The 7,784-nt window shown below is 38.5% G+C and overlaps 1 pseudogene; it reads right to left on the minus strand.

Moving 5' to 3' along the window:
- Window positions 1-5,124: 5,124 nt before the first annotated feature.
- LOC115873729 overlaps window positions 5,125-7,784 on the minus strand; it is a 5,192-nt pseudogene continuing 2,532 nt past the window's right edge.

The raw sequence follows: 7,784 nt of genomic DNA on the forward strand, positions 1-7,784 counted from the left end.
AATAAAATGATTAAAAAAAGAAGCGATATGGAAATATTATAAATTATTTATTGTAAATAAATAATAAATCTTTTTATTGTTATTTTTTTAAAAGAGTTGGAAACACAGGGAATGTAGGACAGATAAACCCCTCAGGACCAATATTGAGAGTAACCATACCAGGAGGGAGAAGGGGAGGTAGGGAGAGAAAGGGGGAACCTATCACAATGATTTGTGTCTCTTAAACATGTAAATCACAGCTTCTTGAGTATGTCAATATTGGTCATTGTATATGGAAGACCAAAGAAGAATTTATGTATCTGAATTAGGGTATTGACAATGAATATTGAAAATACTGTGGACTGCCTGAACAACAAACAAATCTGTCCTGGAAGAAGTATAGCCAGAACGCTCCTTAGAAGTGAGGATGGGGAAGACTCTTGACAAGATGGATTGATACAGTGACTGCAACACTGGGTTCAAACAGAACCGTTGTAAAGATAGTGAAGCAGCAGGCAGTGTTTTGTTCTATTTTACATAGGGTTTATATGAGTCAGAACTGACTAGAGGGCATCTAATAGCAAGAACAGAGTGGCATAGTCATGAGTCATACCTTGACTGACTTGGTTAGAGGACCCTGAACCAATTTTGTACGTTTCTCTAATCCTTAATAGTACATGCATCCCAATCACAGTCCCTCTCCTCTCTTTTGTCATTCTGCCTGCAACTGTCATGAATCGATTTGCTACCAGTCATGGATTTTGGCAGTTTCTTCATGTTCAATTGAAGTGGTTGCTTGGCTGAGAATCCTTGAACAGTATTATGACCTTACACTGATGGTGTTTCTCATTCGAATGGTTTGTTTTAGTTTTAGACCTAATAAATTGATCTCTATAAAATATATTTGAATTTGGAGTCTCTTTTTCACCTAGAAGAGTGACTACTTAATAGTAGCAATCAAGTAGTCAATTAATGTACAGGAATACCACGTTTTATTGGACTTCTCAGATGCTGTGTTGTCTTAAAAGTAGATGTTTTGTGGTAACCCTGAATGCAGCAAGTCTACCTGCGATAGTTCTCTAATATGATATGGCCACCTCACGCCTCTGTGTCACATTTGGTAATTCTCACAATATTTCAAACTCTTTCGTATAGTATTATTACACACAGGAGCCCTGGTGTCATAGTGCACTACACTTCGGGCTACTAACTACAAGGTCAGCAGTTTGAACTCACCAGTCAGTCACTCAGAAGGGAAAATGGCTTACAATCTTGGAAACCCACAAGGGCAATTCTCCTTTGTCCAACAGATTCATAGAGTTTCTATGAGTAAGAATCGACTCATAGTAAATTTGATGTTTTTAGATTGTACACTAATTATATTATGTAAATGTAACTTTTCAACGCTTGTGGAAAAAAAAGCATGTAACTCATTTTATTGATGAGCCAATTGGACGAAGAGGGAATGGAAGAACCATTAAAAAATGCACACCCTTTGCCATTGAGTTAATTGTCACTTATGGTGATCCTATAGAACAGACTGCAATGCCCCATAGAGTTTCTAAGGTTGTGCTTTGCATAGACGCAGACCGTCTCATCTTTCACTCACAGAGCTGGGCTTGAACAAACTGCCTTTTGGTTAGAAGCTGAGCTCTGAACCATGACACCAACAGGGCTCCTTTGAGGAATCCTAGGACAGGTTTTAAGAAGCATAGTGTTGTGCACAATTCTTTTTAATATATTTAAACCATTAACCTATATCATACATGAAGATATATCAATAAAAATTTTTTAAAAAGAAGAAAAGCAGTACATTGTTTAGGAGGAAAAAGTATGGTGCTCAGAAAGTAAAAAGAATTCAGACTTAATAAAACAGTATTGAATTTAGGATTTTAGGAGCTCATTGGTGATCTTTAGGAATTGGTTTTTATAATGTAGAGGGTGTGGGATATTAGATTAGATGAGAAGGACATAAGGAGGCATTGGCTAGCAGCAAATAACTCTAATTTGTCATTGTTTGCATTCATTGTCTTTTCCTCAAACTGGATCTTGAGAGGAACACTATGATTAAAATTAAAGGCTCTGAAGAATTATTCCCTCATAAGAAGTTAATCGTCCCCTGAATCTGATCAGAATACTGAGAACAAGATAAAGATAAAAAATATTTTCTTAAGTGGGTGAAGCGAGATGTTGGACAGGGCAAGATATGACAAAATAACAATTTATAAACTACCAAGGGCTCATGAGGGAGAGGGGAGCGGGGAGGGAGGGGAAAAATGAGGACCTAATGTCAGGGGTTTAAGTGGAGAGAAAATGTTTTGAGAATGATGAGGGCAATGAATGTACAAATGTGCTTTACACAATTGATGTGTGTATTGATTGTGATAAGAGTTGTATGAGCCCCTAATAAAATGATTTTAAAAAAATCTTTTCTTTTGTTTGTCCTTTCTTCCTTCTATTTTTCTTTTATTCCTTCTTTTTCTTTTTTGGTGGTGGGGAAATAAGTTGTACTTTACTTTCCCTGTTATCCAGGGAGAGGCGCTGACTGGAAAATACCTGAAATGTTATAGATAATAAGGTAGTGGCTCCCTCAGGCTTCACCTAGAGAACAAGTCCCTTCTGGCAATGGCTCCAGCCCACAGACCATAAGAAGTCTAATTAGTTTGCTTCTCTGACCTTGATTGCAACTTGCTCTGTCTCCTGTACTTACGAAGCACTGCTGCCCAGGTTATGTCAGCAATCTTGTCTCGGCCAGACTTTTGACTGTCTGACCAAACCAATTGCCTAAGCCCATTTATAATATACCTTTTGAAAGGTTACTCAAGAGTTAGTTCCTTACACAAATGGAAAGGCGTGAAAGACTATTGGTGGAGTAAAGGCCAGAGAGATTAGGAATTACAAGTGGAAGGGTTGGGCTTGACTGTGGTGGGTGTATAGACACATTTGCGCAGAGTGGTAGGAGGTGGGGTAAGAAAAGTTATACTTGATTGTCTTTATCCTCTCTAGAAACTCCTCTCAAAAATTTACTCATTGCCATTGAGTCCATTCTGGCTCACTCTGGCCCTACAGGCCAAAGTAGAACTCTCTGTGAGGATTTCTAAAACTAAATCTTGGCTGGAATACAAAGCCTCATCTTTCTCCCATTGAGTGGCTAGTGGTTTCTAACAGCTGTCCTTGCAGCAAGCACCACCATGAGATAAACCGCTATGATCACCAGGGCTCTACAAAGCAGGAGATGTAATTTTACAATATGTAGTCTGTGTCTCATCAAAGTTGATGTTTTTGAAAGAAGGAATAGTTGAGGTAGAATTGAATTTGAAAAGCATCAAGTTGTATGTTTGGATTGTGATAAGAGTCATATGAGCCTCTAATAAAACGATTTAAAAAAAGAGAAAAACATCAAGTTTAAAAACCAGATTCATGTCAGCACAGCAATTTTAGTTGCAGCTTCTTTTAATGATATTTCAATATAAAGTCATTGTAATGATGTATATGACCCTTTCTTCATTTTCCACTTAAATATTAGATTGCTCCAAATGTTCCTACTGAATTTAAACTTTCTAGCAATCTTTCCAGGGGAGAAATAAGATAATACCATATGTTTGCTAATAAAGTACATACAAGAGTACTAAATAGTCTAAGGAATAAGTACTATTTATGTGAGATGCTGTAGGCTATACACCAGAGACATTGCAACCAGTAAGATTTAAGCAATGAAAATATATAACTATGAATATAACAGACAGCGTTCTGGGATGGTTCAGCAACTCAATAACGTGTTGGCTTTCACATAGTCAGCATTATATTGGCCGTAGAAATCCAAATGTTATATTCTCATCAGATAATATACAGGAGAGCAGTAAGGGTGAGGAATGAAAAAGGTATTCCTCACTTTGTATTTTTTATTATCAGGTAGGACAATCTTTCTAAGGCCCTCCTTAGCAAACTTCTTATTATATATCAATGGCCACAAGCAGGTCACATGGCAAACCCCTAGGTTCAAGGCAGGCTGAAGAAGTAAATACCTGCTTTTCAGCCCTAAAGAAAAGAGTGCAGGAAAAGGGAGACTGGAAAAAATTTTTTGAATAAACAACCAAACTGTCTGTCACATTACTGATGTGGAAAAAGACTAATAACACCCCTCACCCCAATATTAATTTTAGGAGCTTCATATATGAGCAGATTTCATTTAAATGTGGTAAAGCTAAAAATGGAGGACTAAGATTTGAGATAGTATATTCATAAACAATACACTTACATACCAAACCTACTGTCATTGAGTCCCAAGGCTGTAACTGTTTCTAGAAGCAATAGTCTCATCTTTCTCTCTCAGAGGGGCTGTTGGGCTTGAAACACTGACATTCTGTTACTAGTCCCTGACAGCTCCTGACACATTGGAATAGCAAACAGAAACATGAAAATCCAAAATATGAGTATGAAAGTATATCTAATTAAGGTACGTGGTGTTTTGGCTTCTACTACGTTTAGGAGAGCAATACATTTTTTGGAAGGTGCTCTAGTGGTACAGTGGTTATATACTTGGGTGCTAACCACAAAGTAAATTGTTTGAATCCACCAGCTGCTTAGTCGGGGAAAGATGCAACAGTTGGTTTCCATAAAGGTTATAGCTTTGGAAACCATTTGGTGCTGTTTCTACTCTGTCCTGTAGGGTCCCTATGAACTGAAATCTTTGAAGACTAGTACTTCTTAGAATTCTCAAGACTTACCCCCAGGCGCAAAATCTTGGATGTTTGCATCTCAAGTTGACATGGAACATTGCTAATAGCCAATCCAGATACTGTTTATTTTTCCCCCCATCTTAATTCTGAACTGAGTCAGCTTTAGCATGACTACATGTCTCAATGAGTTTTAAGTTAGACACTTATGTGTATTCATGTGAATTCTGACTCCCAGCATCCCTGTGCATGGCTGAACAAGACAGGGCCTGGTCACGAGCTGTCCTCACATTGTTTTGTTCGAACCCACTGTTGCAGCCACTGTGTCGGTCCCACTTCTCAAGGGTCTTCCCTGCTTTCTACCACTTCGAATTCTAAAAATGAAGAAAAGTACTGATATCTGGAGAGATGTATCAAACTTTTTTGTCTTGAAAAAGTTTGTTTTTAGCATTAGCCAGCTGGGCTCAGTTTAGATGATTCTGATTTTGTTGGGAACATCTAAAGTGTACAACCAGGAGCCAGCTGAACATATGCCTTCTTCTCACCTTCAAGCCTAATCGCGGGGCTGACCTCAGCTACGTCAATGTCATCGGGCTTCTTCACAGTCTGTTTGATTTGGGGCTCATGGGCCTTGACATCCACAATGCACACAAGTGTGTTGTTACCTTTGATCTTCTTCATGGCAGACTCCACGATCAAGGGGAACTTGATGATGGCATAATGGTCCAGCTTGTTTCTCATGGGGGTGCTCTTCTGGGGGTAATTGGGCTGCCTTCGCAGTCTGCGGGTCTTGGGCTGCTGCAAGGTGAGTGACGTGTGGATCTTCTTCTTCTTCCTCTTCCTCTTTCTTCTTTTTCCTCTTCTTTCTCCTCCTCCTCCTGCTTCTTCTTCTTCTCCTCCTTCTCCTCCTCCTCCTCCTTCTTCTTCTGGCTGTGGACACCTTTCAACACGGCCTTCTTGGCCTTTAAAGCCTTTGCTTTGGCCTCTCTTTTGGGAGGGGCAGGGACTTCCTTCTTTGCCTTCAAGCTATCTTTGCAAAAAGGGGTAATCTAACTCTTTTTATTTTTATTAAATACTTTTATTGGGGGCTCTTACATCTCTTATCACAATCCATACATTCATACAGGTTGTAAAGCAAATTTGCACATATGCTGCCATCATCATTTTCAAAGCATTCTCTTCCCACTTGAGCCCCTGGTATCAGCTCCCCATTTCTTCCCCCTCCCTCCCCCGCCTGCCCTCCCTCACAAACCCTGATAAGTCATAGATTATTATTTTCACATCTTACATAGTCCTCCATGGCCCCTCACCCACTTTTCCATTGTTCATGCCCCTGAGAGGGGGTTATAGGTTGATCACTGTGATCGGGTAATCGAACTCTTCAAGGAGACTTGGTGGCAAAGAAGTCAAGTGCTTGGCTGTTAACGAAAGGTCTGCAGTTGGATCCCAGCAGTTGTTTTCTGGAAGAAAGATGCGGCTGTCTGTTTTGCTGAAGATTACACCTTCAGAAACCCTGAGCAGCAGCTCTACTCTGGCCTGTAATGTGGCTCAACACCAGGTTCAACTCGCACATAAGAACCCAACTCTCAGACTTTAGATTCCTGCAAGAGTCAGAACTTGAAAACAAAACAAAAACCCTGTCTTTTGTTCAAATGTGAACAAATCATATTTGTAAAAATATACTGCTGCTTGGTAATGTGTAAGCTCAGACTGTCTTGTACAGTTTTCATCATACAAAATGAGTAAAGGAACCAAACTGTATTGGATTCCAATGCAGTAAATAGAAATAATGCTTATACATTTCTAGGCATCGTGCTTGGTAAAGTGGAGGGTCAGAGAAAAACAGGAAAGTCCCCAAGGAGATAGACTGACACAGGGGCTGCAATAAGGGGCTCAGGCATAGAAACAATTGCAAGGATGACGCAGGACTGTGGTGTTTGGTTCTGTGATGCATAGCAGGGTCACTATGGGTTGGAACCCACTCAGTAGCACCTAACAACAGCAGCAACAGCATGATTTTTAAACCCTTTGCTTACAGAGTTCTTGATCTCTGCAGAAGACTCAATTGAGAATGGTCAGCAAACTAAAGAATTTTGAGTGTACTAGAATGTCCTGAAAAGGTGCTAATTATAAATTTCCTGAATTATATATTTATATAAATTATAAATATATATTTATAGAAATATATAAAATTTTATATGAATATGTATATATAAATTATTATGAATTTCCTGAGTTTCCTGAAAAGGTGCTTATTTAAATTTCCAGAAAAGGTGCTTATTATAAAGGCAGGAGCTCATACCAAATGGTCTGGATGATCTTTACACCAAACAGACGATTCATTGAAATCCTAGACCTCAAGAAACTAAATCTCTGGAGAGGTTCAAAGAGCCTGCTATAGACTTTCAACATAGACAAGCCTTTATAATTTAGCTAGGCAAAATAAATGTAAAAGCAAATACATGCAATAAGGGATACAAGTGCTGTGATAAAGAGCTAACTGGCAGTTCAGTATGGAGGAAATGATGAATTTTCACACAAGTTCTCTAAAGAAAAACAAACAAAAATGTTTCTTTCTTAAAAAAATTAAGCAAGGAAGGTGGGTCATAATGGATCCTGACATATTTCTTAGGGAAGGGCACCCTTGAGATAAATCTTTGGAAGATGGGGCAAAGAGGGAAATGAACTAATTTCTAGGAAAAGGGACGAGCTTAAGCAAAGTCAGACCAAGCCAAGATTATGAAACATCTTGGCCAGTCCAGGAACTTGCAAATATTTTCCTGCAGCTGGAGAAATTGTGTTATGCCCAATAAGACAGATAATTACATTTATTATGAAAAATATGTACCCCATAGTTGATCATTGACACAAACAAGGCAACTTATAGGATAGGAAATAATTTGGTAAAAGCATGATTTTTTAACTGATTAAATAGAAGGCTTTACTGGAAAGGCTTTTGGTTTTTCTATATTAAATGTAAATAAATATAACAAAAAGTTTACCATTGTTAAAGAGACAATACAATGGCATTAATTACAGTCACTAAGTTGTATAATCGTCACCTGTCAATTTTCAAAAGTTTTTCAATAGGTCAAATAGAAACTTAGTACTTCTTAAGCAATAACTCCT

The sequence above is a fragment of the Echinops telfairi genome, unplaced genomic scaffold, assembly GCF_000313985.2.
Source record: "Echinops telfairi isolate 266 unplaced genomic scaffold, ASM31398v2 ScPeMD7_7469;HRSCAF=8507_1, whole genome shotgun sequence".
NCBI lineage: Eukaryota > Metazoa > Chordata > Mammalia > Afrosoricida > Tenrecidae > Echinops > Echinops telfairi.